A 15,635-nucleotide genomic window follows, 5' to 3' on the forward strand; every position below is an offset into this window, starting at 1 on the left:
ATATACTTACGGCCATTTTACGAAAGTTTTTCTAGTGTTATCCGCAGGCCATAATGACCTAAGCATCGTTATCTAGTCTTAAACACCTAGGAAATAAGTTAAATATTTTAGCATAATTGATGTCCCCATGCATTGCTTACATTAAGGATTGATTCTTTCATTCTTTGCTGTAAACCTTCAGAAAATCTCTAGTGAAACCACATTTAAAGTATATTTAAGTAAACCTGGGAGGTTACACTGCTGGGAGAAAGGGAAATCCTCACCTTATTTGATTTAGAGCCCATCTTAGCTTCCACTCTGATTGCGCACCACTATCAGTTCATAGAGGATCCTGTCATCACAGTGGACCCAGGTCATCACTGGGGACAGCTGTTCCAGACAGAGACTCCTTTGCTGCTCCTTTCTCTCCAGACAGAGAGATCACATCCTTGTGAAAGGTCGCTCTAGCCTCTCTTCTGCAATTCTGTACTTTTTTACTGTTAAAGACTGGTTGTACCCTTTCTTCTGATTCAGAGCCATGTTCTGAATGAGCACACTAATTCCACGGGGAGTTTTACCAGCTACGATTGGGCTTTAGGTATTTTTACAAAATTATCAAATTTTGCCATATTATAAACCTGTATGACGATATGAGTTCTGAATCCTGTCTTCTTTTCCTTCTCTATGTCAACTTCACTTCTAGAGACGTTCTTGTTCTCAAGTGTATTCACCAGTGACAGCCCTGGATGGTGAACCATCTACCAGTAACCACCCACCTATGTGGGTACTCATGCAGATTGCTGCAAAGATCCTGAATAGACTGCTGGTGAATAGAAACGGCAGTGTATATATAAAAAAAGACTAAATGGAGTTCACGCCAGAATGCAATAATAGTTTAATATTAAGAAATCTATTAATAGAATTCATTACTTTAGTAAATTAATCACCAATTATTCATTGATCTGAATAAACACTAAAACATGTCTGACAAATAATACTCAGTCCTGATTTTTTTTAAAAAACCTTCCTACAATAGGCCTAGATCCATACTTCCTTAACCTGATAAAACTACACACACACACATTCATTCCAGCATTATTATCATGCGATCATGTTTTGCATGTAGAACCCTATAAGAGAAGCGTTTCTATTAAAGTCAACAGCAGGTCAAGGGTCCCTGTTACCACCACCATTATATCAAATTGTTCCAGAAGTGCTTTGTCACAGGAATTAAAATAACACCCTAAGAGGCATAAATAGGGGAAGGAAGGAGGTAACGTTTATTATTTCAGATGATGCACCGTGTTGTACACCTGGGAAATCCCATGAGAATTAAATAGAATCTTATTTAAAAGCAAGAGAAATAGGTGCCCACTTACTTTACAAAAAGAAAAAAAATCAACTAATAGCTTTTTACCATAAAACACAAGACAAAGGATAAAGAGGTGAGACAAAACTATTTATTTGTTGGGACACACTGGGACACAGCTCCCATCAGACAGAGTCCTCATTCTCCAATAACTTGCCTTGAAATTAGAGGAGATAAACAATACATAAACAGACTAACACATAAGTAGACAGATAAGACTTCTCAGGCAGTGGTAAGTGCTGGGAAGGAATTCAGGAGAATAAGGTAATTGGATAATGGAATCAGACAGGCCGAGGGCAGGTTGTTGGCCGCGTCCTACATCATACGTGGTGGCCTGGGCAGGCCTCTCCTAGGAGATGAAACAGGGGCTGAGACACGAAGGATGAGAAGAAGCCACTATGCAAAGAGCTACCGGAAGGAAAGAAGGAAGGAAGCGCAAGAGGGGAAAAGGGGAGGAGCTGCAGGAAGGGAGTTTGGCGTGTGGAGAGCGGCGGCGAGTCAGCGCAGCTGCAGGCGGGGCTGGGCAGAGGCCCGGGGCGGGCGCTTTCAGGAGACCCGAGCTTGTTGGAAGAGCAAAAGGATGCCATGCAGAAGCCTTAGGGTGGGGCGCGCCGGTATGACTTAATGTACCCGTGAAAAAGTTAACTCTGGCAGAAAGGAAGAGAATGGATGGTAGGAAATACGGGTGCAAACAGACTAATCTTCGACCTAGGTGAGAGGAGATGGCGGTGGGGCGGGACAGGGACCACATTAGGTTTGACATACATTTCAGATGCGGGAAGAACTGCCAGTACTTGCTAACAGATTGATGTGGAGAATGGGTAGGAGGAGAAATCAGGGTGTAATTCAAAGATTCATTCACAATAGAAAACAAACACAAACATGAAGTGTCTAAAAATAAACTACACGAGGAGTGTCCAAAACCTATGTGAAGAAAACTATAAAAATCAGCTGAGGGATTATTGCGAAAAGGAAAGATCTGCATAATGGAGAAAGGACTTCCCTGTTACAGAAAAAAATGTGACAGTTTGGAGAGATCAGCCTCCCCAGGGCAATCCCAGCACATTCTTTCTGTTTTTAACAGGACGAAATGATACTGAAGTTCATCTGGAGGAATAAGCATTTGTTTGGGAACAGCCAGGACAATTACAGAAGAAAAAGAAAAGAGCAATGACAGAAAACAGTCTCTCCCAGCCACAAAATGTAAAAGCTACAACCATGAAAACAGGGAGAGTCTGTCCAGGTACAGAAAGGGACAAGCAGATTAAAGGATCAAACGGACAATCAAGAAATAGACTCACATATGTTTGGCATATTCTGTATCATAGATGTGGCATAGCCACGCAGGAAAGTTGGCTTATTAAATAGTTGATTAGCCCCTTGGACCAATAAAGCTGGATCACTGTTTTACTCCTCACCAGGATGAATTCAAATGGAACAAAGATAAAAAGGGAAAAAATGAATGTTTTTGTAATCTTGGGGTGAGGAGGACCTTCCTATGCATAATACAATGTTTGGAACCATATGAGAAATGATTGCCAACTCAAACTACATTAATATAAAAAATAGTTTGTATGCCAAAGAAGCAGCAAGCAAACAAAACCCTCAAAGTTAAAACATAATTGAACTCATTCAGTTCTGTGGGTTTAAATCCTATTTATTTGCTCATGACTTTCAAAGGCTGTCTCCCGCCACGTATTTTCAGGTTGTTGTGGGTTGAACTGTGTCCCTCCAAGAGATATGTTCCAGTCCTAACCCCAGGAACCTGTGAATGTGACCATGTTTGGAAACAGGGTCTTGGCAGAAGTAATCAAGTTAGGATGAGGTCAGACTTGATTAGGATGGGCCCTAATTCAATGACTGGTGTCCTTATAAGAAGAAGGAAATTTAGACAGAGACACATGCGGAGGGAGACAGCCATGTGAAGGCAGAGGCAGAAATTGGAGTGATGAAGCTACCAGCTAAGGAATGCCAAGGATTGTTGGAAGCCACCAGAAGCCAGGAGAAAGACATGGAACAAATTCTTCCCCAGAACCTCAGGGGGCGCACGGCCCTGCCGACACCCTGATTTTGAACTTCTGGCCTCCAGAACTGTGAGAGAATAAATTTCTGTTGTTTTAAACCACGCAGTTTGTGGTAATTTGCAACAGCAGCCCTGGGAAACTAATATACACATTATTGTCTAATATTAAGGCATATTGAACTTAGCTTTGTTAAAACAAAACTCTTCTTCAGTTACATATTAATATATAAATAAATAAATACACTGAAATAACATGCATCAAACAGTAACAGTGGTTAACTCTGGAGAGTAAGAATAAAGAGGCCTTTCACTTTAGACATATTTGTATGGTCTATTTTATAGACTGCATGTACTGCTTTTATAATACGATGAAATTTTCAAAGGCAGAAAATGTACAGTATAAGCCTGCCATAATGCCATGAGTGGAATCCAAAATTTCGATTGTGCGAAATGAAAGGTCATGTTCCTGAGAGATTAATAGACCAGGATGAGTATGAGCAGCTAGCCGGATAAGAGTTCCAGGTGTCCAGCTGCTCATTGCCAAGCCCATCTTGGTCCCAGCTGGGTCCTGTTGCTGTGATGGTGATTGTCTGTGCAGGTTAAATATCCACGGGGTTGATTCTAAGGTCTTGGGGCTGGCCAGGATTCCTGGGATAATGGCTCCATTCCTGGAATCTCCTAGTCGGTTGGCGCTTGCTTTGCAGGTCCAGCTGGGGACACTGGGCCCGAGGAATTCAGCGGACGCAGAGACCCAGCCTTCTTCTCTCTCCTTCCCAAACTGCCTTGCTTGCTGTTGCCCATCTGCTTGGCTCCCCAATGCCTCCATGCCCCTCTCACGCTACGGTGCTGCCGCCTTGAAAGCTCTAGCCCACCCGCCTTGGGAACTTGGAATGTATTAAAGTCAGGAGCCCACAGCCAATCTCAGTGCACGTCTGAGTTCATATTTCCACAGGTGTACTAAGGGGGCCATGGGTGCTGTGTTATATACTGTATCATGACTTGGATAAGTAATAACATAAAAGAATAATAAATGATTATACCCCACATGATTCTAAGCCTAAGTCCACTATCCTAATATTTCAGCATTCTTGTTTCAGACTCACTTTTTACTGTTGTTGGTTATTAACTGGATTACTTCCACTGTATTGCCATTTGCCCTATCTGCTCATTAATCCTTTACCATTCCATCTTTTGGTCAATTTTGTGTATAAATACAGATCCACGTTCCAGAATCTTGAGCTTTATCTATTTCAGTTCTTCTTTATTTACACCTTTCGTTGGGCCCGTCAGCGGCATCTGACAGACTCTGCTCCAGGAGGTTCAGACCATTGTTCAGCCTGTGATAACAAGCCCTGCGCAACGGGCCCTCCAAGGGCCCCTCAAAAGCAGCAGAATAAAGGGTGTTCCTTCAATGAGCCTAAAACATGAGGAATTCTCAGTGCTGACAACTCAGTCTTCTGACAGAAACATCCATTTTGTAAAGCTCTGTAAATGCCTTATTGCCACAGAGCTCATCACATCCTATTTCACACACCAGGCCCTCTGGAATCTTCCCCTTCCCAGAAAAGTAAAGTCATTTGTGAAGGATAATTTTTTGTGTCAGTTTGACGGGGCTAAGGGATGACCAGATAGCTGGTAAAGAGTTATTTTGGGGTGTGTCCGTGAGGCTGTTTCTGGATGAGATCAGCATTTGAATCAGTAGACTGAAGAAAGTAGATGGCCCTCCCCAACGTGGTGGCCGTCATCCAATCCATGGAGGGCAGGAATAGAAGAAAAAGGTGGGGGAACGGAGAACTCAGTTCTCTCTCTGCCTGACAGCTTGAACTGGGGCATCAGTCTCCTCCTGCCCTAGGCCTGGGACTTACACCACTGGCTTCCTTGATTCTTAGGCCTTCGGACGTGGAGTGGAACTTCACCACTGGCTCTCCCGTGGATCTAGCTTGCAGATGGCAGATGGTGGGACTTCTTGGCCTTCGTAATTGCATGAGCCAACTCCTTATAAGAAATATATATATACATCCCATTGGTTCTGTTTCTCTGAAGAACCCTGACTAACACACCAGTATTACCTCCGAGGCCAAATCTTCCCTAAGCCTGTCAGTCATTCTAACCTTCCTCAGCCTTTCCATGTTGTCCTTGAGCAAGAGGGACCCAGAAATACTGGTTCTGCCATTCACCAGGCCAACTCGAGTATCTCAGCAAAATCAGAACCACCAAATCATCCTAGGGTAGCTGACCTAGGAGCAAGGCAAAGAAGGGAACCCACAGAGCCTCCCACAGACAACTGTTTTTCTGACAGAGAGGTTATAGAAAGGAGAGGCTGAATTTATTAACTGTCTCCTTGGCCTGCTGCTGCCTCTCTTCCTTTGGACTCACCAGACGTTGTTTAGGCGCCAGACACATATGCACGCTGCCATTTGCGTGTCTGTGTTAAAGTTGACTTAATTAGGAGAATTTACCTCAAATAAATGCTTAAATGAATTCTCTTAGTGGTGTAACATTTTTGTCTACTGCCTATTGCTGTGCCTTGTGGCTGAAAAAGGACAGGACATAGGAGGTATGCAGCCGCTATGAAGTCATGTTTACACGCATTGAAGTGCGGTAGGGAAAGAAAATGGGACGGGGTGGAGTGAACCCCTGTAGGATAAATAGAGATAAATAATTCAGAGTCTCATTATAATAGAGGCATACGTGCCGGTGCTCGGGAGCACCCTGCCTTTGTGCGAATTGGTATGCGGTGGCTGTTCAGAAGCCATAGCATGTAATCTAGCATTAATATTAACATAAATCAGGGGCAGGAATTAGCAATATTTCCAAAGTCTTATAGGATAACTGAATTCACACTATATTGTTTAGTCCTCCTGGGCATTTTAGTAATCGTGTAATAGAAATGTTGAGGTAGTTGAGATATTCTTTATATTACTCTATGAAAGGATCTTTAACACAATGTCTTTAGTAGACTGTTTTGATAGAATGCATTGAACAAAAAGAAATATGCCTATTTTGGTAATATGGGTATGTTTCATTAGCTCAGGCTGCAGCAATATGACATTACATTCTAAAAGGAATACAATTAATAACAATGAGAGATTTTTAGCTTTCAGAGCGTAGCTGGAGGAACGGAGCGCCGTGTCAGGGCAATTAAGCGGAGGCCTCACATTACCTTTGTCTGCACACCCCTAACATCACCCTGTCTCAATGTGTTGAATAGTTATTTCTTTAGCGTAGAATTTGTAATTTATTTTGATGTTTCCTATAATTCAGAGCACCGATATAAAAAATGATTTTTTTCTTTCTTTTTTTTTTTTCAGGTAAGAAAAAAATCTTTTTAAATAACCAGCTAGCAGAAATTAATACTTCTTTGGATTGGCATAGCTTCCATTTTTCTCTAAGTGAATAGTGACTGTGAGGGAGACGCACACAGTAAGTGTTGTGGACTTACCCAGATGGAACTGTCCTATTGGGACAACAGAAAAGTATAAAAAGACCTCAGAAGCATGTCTAGTCCGTGCCTTATGTAATAGCAATCCAGGGGAAAAAGTTGTACTTTGAGACTATTAAAATAATCAGCCTGGATATTATTTTATTCAGTGTTAACCTTTGTGTTTTATGTTAAATGACAGTGAAGGTTCTGGAACACGGTGATTCCCCAGAGTCTCGGTAGCCGAGATTTCTTTTATCTCCAAAGAGGTTTCATTTCACTCTGCCGTGCTAAAACTGCTGTTGGCTCCCTTCACTGGTCAGTTTTAACAGGCATAGCAAAAGATAAAATGGTTTGAAACATGAAAACTCTGGTTTTTAGAAACAGATGACGAAGAGGCCGGTGTAAAATCCCATTTCCGTGTGTCCTCTCTGCTTCAAGCTTCTGGAGTCACGGTTCTGTGTGAGCAACGGGGAGGCTGCAGGTAATAGGTGGGGAGGAGAGGGTGGGAGGAGAGGAAGAGAGAGGTCCCCGCCAATCATTCCTGCTGCCCCAAATTTATCCTGATGGACTTTTCTTGGCGAGCATCAACAGTCTGTAAGCAGGTGTCTAGAAATGCTGCTGCTGAGTCTAAGCCTTGGGGGGATTAATACGCAACTCCATTTCCACTCATAAGTAATGTATTAAAATTTTGTAGCTAATAAATTCTTAATCTGAGAGGCTCCAGGTTATTTCTTACTTACACAGTGACTTGGTTAATGTAACACCAACCTGGCCATCGTTCCGGCTGCCTGCTATTTTCTGCGCTGTTTTCCCAAGGCTTCCGAACGCAGTCGGCCGGACTGCCAACTCCCTCTTCCTGTGACCAACTGCTTAGTTCCTGCATATATGCAGAAGCACACACCTCTTCAGACAATTAAATCACACCAAACTGCTCAGGGACTGGAAAGCTGCGAGGGTTATGTGAGCAGCCCCCTCCCCTGCTAAGTATTATTGACAAATCCATCAAGGGCAGTGATGCATCGGTTTCCACCTTACCTAGAAGGACACTAGGGCAACAGTGACATGCTGTCACCGTGGTAACTGCGGCTGAAGTGAACAGTCTGTTAGGATAGGTGACCTCTGTTGGCAGTGCGCCTAGAGATGTAGCACTCGCCTGGCTGCCATGTCATGGGGACCCCAAGGAGCGGCCCAGTGCCCTCAAATTGATTCATTAGGCCCTAAACGTATCGATCGCTCCAATTTGCAGGAATTTATTATATTGATATTGGACTGATTAACATTTTGTGCCAGACTGGTTCGATATGTGCTTGTAACAGCTTTTAATGATTAATTGACTTTTATGATTCCATCTCAGGGCTGTCAGTGAGCTGTGAACTGTGGGCAGGCTCGCTTCTGGGCTGTCTCTCAAGTGGCACAGGGCAGTGATTGAATACCTAGGAAATTAGTGTCCTTGCTGTCTCATTTTATGAAAGATAAATGCTATGACATTTAATGCAGGCCTTAATTTAGAACAGAACTAAGCAGATCATTTTGCAATTTAATCATAAACAGGTAAATATCAAAACTTGTTTAACATTTTACAAGTTAAGCACACAGAAAACAGAGGCAGAGTGGAGGAGGCAGCAGGGGAGCCGGCAAAAGGGAAAATAAAATAATATGGGCTGCGAGGACGCAGCATTTTAATAATCACGTAATTTATTAGGGCCAACATCCGAGCCCATTTTGCAGCCCCGAATATACTGCTCTCATTCACTCAGTGGTGAGCCCAGGGTGTGCCGTTTGGCACAAGCTGAAAAGTTAGCATTTACCTTCCCGGCCGCAGGCAGCCCTGCAATATTGCCTGGTGAGTCGAGGAAAATACATTGACTGATTTGCCCCAAAAGTAAATAGCAGAAGAAGGGAAGGGCTCTGGTTTAATACGTGCCCCTGACATGTAATAAGGGGAATATCACACTCAGCATGGTTTATGTGTTACCTAAAACAACCATAAACATTATGAAAAGACAGCCCGAGAAGATGGGGTTTTATTGTGCTCTCTAACAACAGAGAGAGAGGAGCAGGCAGGCTGGGGGCTGCCAGCTCACACCTTCTCGCATTCATATTTAAAGCATATTTCCTTCCTTTCATTTTAATTAAAAGACTTAAGTTAGGGAGAAACTGTCTAAACATCATGTCAAATTATTCATGTTTGTACATATAAGGAATAAAATGAAATGGTTCTCCTGCGCACGCTTCTTCTTTCTTCTTTACCCACTTCACATTTTGCTATCAAGTTGTGCGGAAAGTAAGGACACCTTTATTTGATGCGCAGTTGTCAGTTGCTAATGTGTAACCTAACATATGCAGTATACATATTTTATGGCCCTAGTCTGAGATAGGCTCAAACCAGAACAGTTTTATTTCATCCAGCCCTCCGCTGGTGACAAGAATAGGGGTCACCGAGTCAGGTACCATAAGGACGCCAGAAACTCCATCTTGCCGCTCTGCTCCTTCCTGACAAAGGCCTAGGCTGCCCTCTTGCTCAGCTGCAGACAAACCTCCTAACATCATTTCCACTTGTGTGCCGACTAATGGCTTTGTTTTTCTGATTCTCTCATCTAATGGAAAGCAGAGCTTAATTGGGCTTCTTGATATGTGTGTATCGACATATACTCAGCATACGGGCAATCTTTGAATCTAGGCATTTCACCTGCGTGGTCTGGAGCACCTTCGCCTCGCTGTCCGTCCCAAGTCCTGAGCCTTGCTTGACACCGGTTGCTGTCGGCTCTGCGTGGCTTCGTGAACCCCTGTTCAGCGCAAAAAGTGTAGACAGGGCGAGGGCATCGGAAACCCTCCGAATGCCTCTCTCCCATGTAGAAGTCGAGACAGCAGAAACATAACTGCCTTTGTTGGATCACAATCTCGAACAGCAAAAGACGTTTCAACGTCTGCCCTGCCTTTGATTGGCTTCACGTCTTCTCTCTTTTTGGCTACTGTTTATTATTCTGCATTATATTCATTACCGAGAAATCTTTTCTAAGCCAATATTTTTACATGCTGAAGGATGACTTGGACGCAGGGTATTCAGTCTGATCCAGCCCCACAGAAACCCGCAATAGACTATGACACACCACATATAGATAAATTCTATAGACAGAGTTGTGTTTTATGCTTAAGGATCTGATTCTTTCCATTGTGCCAGAAATATCATATCCCCAGGCACAGAGCGGGGAATGGGTCTCTTTCCAGTTTCTCCCTTTTGTTGGAAAGGATGAGGGGAAGTATCTGGCGCCGTCCCGAAGCTCTGCTCTGGATTCACGCTGCTGTGAGGCAAGCGGAATTTCTTCCACGTGTGTGTTCACACCTGAATACACTCACCAGTACCTCTGATCCATCAACTGTGTGTTGGTTCAGCAGTTCTCCTCCATCAGGGAAGGGTTCATCCTTTTGGTGTCTCATCCGCATCACGTGCTCACGATGCTTCTCAAATTAGAATTCAGACTTTTTAACTTGGTCAAAAACCATTGGCTCATCTCACCTGCATTCATTCTGCAAGGAGAATTTTTCAGGAGTCACTGAATACTCTCTTGCCTCTTTCCTTCCAATCGCTAATCGAATGACTTTCTGTACCTATTTTATCTTCTGGTGCTGCCGTCAGATACCTGTCATACTATTAGCAAGAGTTTCATGAAAAATTTAACGGGAAAAAAATATTGACTTCCCCAAGTGGACTACTGGAATACACCCTCTGCATAGCCTGTGGTGATTAGCCTTCAAAATGCTTCCCTCTTAGTGAGCATTTTAACTCAGACAAGGAAAGGTACAAAAAGTGTGGGAAATGATCTTATTCTAAATTGAACACCTTAGGAAAATATTCAAAATTTCAAGTACAAAACATTCAAAGTTTCTCCCTTTTAAAAACTATTTTTTCTCCATACATTTTATTAGTAAGATCCACCAAAGAACCACTGTGGTATGCTTTACTTCATAGTCATAAAATATGCCAACAATCTCTGTTAGACTACTTATACGTAAGAACAGTTCTAGCACCAAATATTTTACATTTTTGATACTAGAATTCCTACTGTATGTTGAAATTTTACTTTACAATTATTGCCTTTAAAATCGATGGCATAATGCATTGCAGTGGTATGAAGATCTTTTATGTTGTAATCATATTTGTATGTCTCTCATGTAAACAACAATATCCCCAGTAAAAGGGGCACATTCCTATGGATACATCTTCACTTGGTGTCTCAGTCAATCTGCGCTGCTCTAACAAAGCACCACAGCCTGGGGGGCTTCTCAGCAGCAGCAGTTTATTTCTCACACTTCCGGAGGCTGGAAGCCTTCCGACAGGGTGACAGCATGGTCGGCCTCTGGTGAGAGTCCTCTCCAGGGTTGCAGATGGCCAACTTCTGGCTGTGTCCTCCCATGGCGGAAAGCGTGAGTGAGCTCTCCTCTCTCCTCTGCTTATAAGGGCACTAATCCCATTTGGGAAGGCTCCACCCTCATGACCTATTTGCTTCCCAGAGGCCCCACCTCCAAATACCATCATATTGGGGATTAGATTTCAATATATGAATTTAGAGGTGGAGAGATAAACATTTAGTCCATAACACTTAGGGAAACACTTTTTGTCAGATATTTCACTAGCCACAGGAGTTGGAGTTTTGACCCTAGCCGAGTTCATCTCTTCGTCTATCTTCATAAGGCCTCAGAATGGAAGCCTTTATTAGCTTCCGTGTTTTGGCCTTTGAAGGGAGAGTGAAATGTCAGTCTAGACCCAGTGTTTCCAAATAGCTAAACATTGGCTGAAATGCATACGGAACATCTGGTTCGAGGTGATGTTTCAGTTTTTATCTAAATGTTTTGGCAGTGTGCAGACAAGAAGACCAACTTCTGAGTCATCACTGCCTGATCCTCTTTTCCTTTCCCGTGTTCATAATTTCTGGATTTCTTTGCCTGAGAGCACAGACACCTGTGTTACCTCCGTCATCCTCATATGCAGGGCCAGGCCGCTCTGGCTCTGGGTCACTTCAGGCCTTTCGGGGGGAGTTTGCATTGCTCACCACCAGGTGGGGCTGTGGGCTGAGGGGTAGCGCTCTGGGGATGGGTTGGGGGCCACGCGGTGCCTGGCTGCCCTCGGCCTCTCCCTGCTCTCTTCTCCCTGTTCCAGGTGGGAAGGTAGAAATGGGGGAGCAAAGGGAGAGATGAAAAGCTGCTTTTTTTTTTTTGACTCTCCCAGGTGTGGCTCTACAAAAATAAATAATTCCTCAGCACCTGCCAGGTTTGGGGAGCAGAGGCTCAGGTCCCCAGTTCTGGGTGGAGGAAGTCCTAGCAGTTTCCGTGGGAATAAAGGCTCAGTATGATAGAGGATTGGGGTTTTCATTCTGACTCTTAACAGCAGTATGATCTTAGGCAGCTCACTTCACCTTGCTGGCTTCCTTTTCTTCAACCATAGAGTGAAGTCCTTTCAGCTCTAAAATGCTCTGGCAGCCTTGTTGACCCACTCTTGCTCTGCAGGTTAACCGCCCCCCCCCCCCCCCCCAGTCTACTTCCACTTCAGTATCATCTGGGATTTAAACGGTAAGTTTGTGAGGAGAGAAGAGGAAATAGGGATAGTTAGGGCAGGGAGTCAGAAGTCCAACATAGATATAAGGCTGGCCCTAAAGCTGGGTGGCCAACAGTCAGAGCCCAAGGTACCTGATACTCCTAGGTCCACTCCGTTCTTGTACCCTTGGGAAGAAGCCTAGCCCGGTGAGCCAGGCACCGGGATCCCATGGGTGAAGGCAATGCCCATAGTCAGGTGGGAAGCCATCATAACTCCAACCACATCCATCTTAGTCGAAACAGCCTCCTCCCAGGAGATTCTGGGCACAGCCCAATGTATAGGCGTCACCCAGTTTCGAGGAGGGAGTGAGATGGAGAGCAGGAAAAGCAGAGCAGGTTACTGCGAGGAAACGGAGCAGAGGGGCGGGGAGGAATCTGACACTTAGTCAGTCTCGACTGTAAGCCAGGCTCTGTGCCAGGTGTTTCACTGACATAATCTCAGTGTTTCCCAAATGTGCTTCTTGTGTCACCGATGGATGAGGTTATGAGATGATTAAGAAAATTAAGTGAAATATATTTAATACAAAGGTATGGAGAGGACAACGCAGGTGACTGAACTTTGAGAGACACTGCATTGTCTCATGTAATCTTCATCAAAGCTGCCGGGGTCATGGGGTCCTTGAGCATCATACAGGGCTCTTTAGTCCAGCTGGAATCTGACCTGGTCTGGCCTCAAGCCCACATCCTTTGGACTGTGCCACGCTGTGCCATGCTGCCTGGGCGGTACCCCAGAGTTGCAAGGGCATCTAAGTGTGGTGGGTGTGCAGGTGACAGGGACCATCATTCCCAGCGGCTGCAGGGCTGAAGAAGCAGGATGAATTCAGGGAGCCAAATCCAGTCTGATTTGGGTTTAACCGGCATGAGAATGCAGGAGGGCTGAACCACATACAGCCAGAAAATCCTGAGTTCTTAGGTCACTGATGTTCTGCCTGCCTCCCTGGCACAGCACCTTATTACTTGTCCCTGCCTCACTCTTGGACACTTGACTCTGGCCTCCACTTTGAGTTCTTGCTCCCTGCTGCCCAGGCTTCCCAGTGCCGACCATCCATCTCCAAAGCCCCTGTGTGCCGAAAGCCAGCGTCCCTGACATCTGCCCCAGCTAACTACCTGCCAGAATACACTCAGCGGCCCACCTGCAAATCAGAGCTGGCCCCCAGAGACCATTCCGTAAGCTTCCTAGCGAAGCATCCATACTCCCCGCGACTGCTTGACCTTCAGCCCCATGTCCTGGGTCAGAGGCTTCATTGCCCGGCAATCCCCATTTCTAACACAGCAAACTCCATGTGGTTATGAAAATGCCTCAAACCCACAAATGGACAAGCTTTCTCTCCAATGTGTTTATCCAACAGACCCAACCTTTACCTCTGAGGTTGAAAGGAACACTGGGGCGTAGGGAGTGGACAGTAGCATAGATAGCGGCAGGAGGAGGTGATAGAATTCCTCATTCGAGTTTGTCTGTCTCCCATGGCTCTGCTGTTTTTCCCTGTGTTTGGAAATGTGGGAACAAATTCTTCAAATTGCATGTTAATTACTGCATTTGTGGCTTCCGTAGTATCAGACGTTTTCAGGAAATATTATACTTATAATTTCCAGATTAATAAAACTGGAGACAAAGTTGACCCAGTGTACATAATTTACTGTGCTTTTCAGAAAGCTTCTGATAAGTCCCCTCGTAAAAGGCTATTAAGGAAAATAAACAACCATAAGGTAGAGAGTAAAATCCTATAAATTACAGCGTCCGAAGGAGCTGAACCAAGTGAAGAGATTCACAGTGATCTGGTTCTATTGTGTTGTTTACCTAAAATATGTGGGCTATTGGTAGTGAAGAAATTTTAAAACAATAACGCTTGAGTTCCCATCAAATCTGTTTGGCTGTGAAATTGTCAGACCCTGTAGAGAAATAAACAAGGCAGGGGCTCTGAGAAGGCTCCGCACAAAGAGGTGTGGCTACATGTGAAGTAAAGAAGATGCTTGAGGGAGGGGCTGGCGAGAAACACACACCCTGAGGGTGGAATAGCCACAGTCCGGGAGGCAGGTGTAATTTATTAGGATTTTCTAGATAAAGTCCCTCAAGAAAGTAAATTTTAGGGGGAAAAGATGAGCACATGCACAAAAACTTCTACAGGCCCACAAACAGACTAAGCAGCCCTGGGGATTGCTGGGTGTCCCCTGTGCCCTTGTTCCTTCACACCCCCAGCCTGGGAAGGGCGGCTGAACCCAGGTCTCGAGGACCACACGGGATAAGACTGGCTCCCCAAGCCTGTCTACTGTTGTAGGTCGTTTGAGATGATGCCTCTGTAGATGTTTTAGACAGTGTGCTTTTCACTGAAACGGCCAGATGCTCTCATTAAAAGGATTCTATTGTCTCTCCCTGTTTGTTCATTCTGCCCCGCTTCCCAGCCGGCTTCTTGAGGCGCTTGTATCAGGAAGTGACAGAATGACTGAGGTGGACCAACACCCTTTCCTTAGCCCGGGGTAGAGGCAGATCCAGCTGGAGGCCACTGCAGAGCGCAGGGGAAGAGCAGAGAGGACCTGCCACGGTGAGCTGTGGGACCAGAGAACTCACTGGAAATCTCCACCCTGTTTTTTGGCCTGTGAGTGGAAATTCTTGACCCTTGTATCTCACAAGGATCATGAGCAAAAGTAAAGTAGTCCTTTCATAGAAGGATGTGAAAGCAGTTTTAAAAGTTAAATCATTAGACTAAAACAATGTGACGGTATGGTAAATGCAGAGAAGGGTGATTCTATGTAAAATATCAGTAATGCCTAGCATTTATTGAGTGCTTGCTGTGTGCTGGATACTGCTGTGTGCTGTACACATTGATCCCATCTAACCCTCACAGAAACTTTCACAAGACCCCACTGGACACACAAGGATAATGAAGCATGGGGGACTGAGGAACGGGCCTGAGGCCATGGAGTTAATTGGCAGATCCAGGACCTCAACTCGACAGTCAGATTCTGGAGCCCACCAGGTGACCCGTCATCCTCCACAACAAACATCCAGCATATCAGCATGCTAATGCTTATATGCATATCATTTCATGTAATATATTGTATATATTATATATGTAACTATACCACAGGAGCTAACATGAGTTAAGCATTTTTAATTCACCTACTTGGTGTAAATTCCTTTCTGTGAGCTACTTTTTTCAATCCTCTTTCAACTTAGTGAAGTTAGTACAATTATCATTCCCATTGAAAGCTGTGTAGACAGTCTGCATGGAGAATTCTGATCCAAGACA

At 44.4% G+C, this 15,635-nt stretch overlaps 1 long non-coding RNA gene across 1 annotated transcript in view; it reads right to left on the reverse strand.

Moving 5' to 3' along the window:
* The window catches only part of LOC123286742 (uncharacterized), a 44,670-nt gene extending 32,389 nt beyond the window's left edge, over positions 1–12,281 (reverse strand). Inside the window, exon 1 of the long non-coding RNA XR_006529532.2 lies at positions 11–12,281. This is a non-coding gene — a long non-coding RNA (uncharacterized lncRNA). The remainder of the gene's footprint in view (positions 1–10) is intronic.
* Between the last annotated feature and the right edge of the window lie 3,354 nt (positions 12,282–15,635).

The sequence above is a fragment of the Equus asinus genome, chromosome 6 (genome assembly GCF_041296235.1).
Source record: "Equus asinus isolate D_3611 breed Donkey chromosome 6, EquAss-T2T_v2, whole genome shotgun sequence".
NCBI lineage: Eukaryota > Metazoa > Chordata > Mammalia > Perissodactyla > Equidae > Equus > Equus asinus.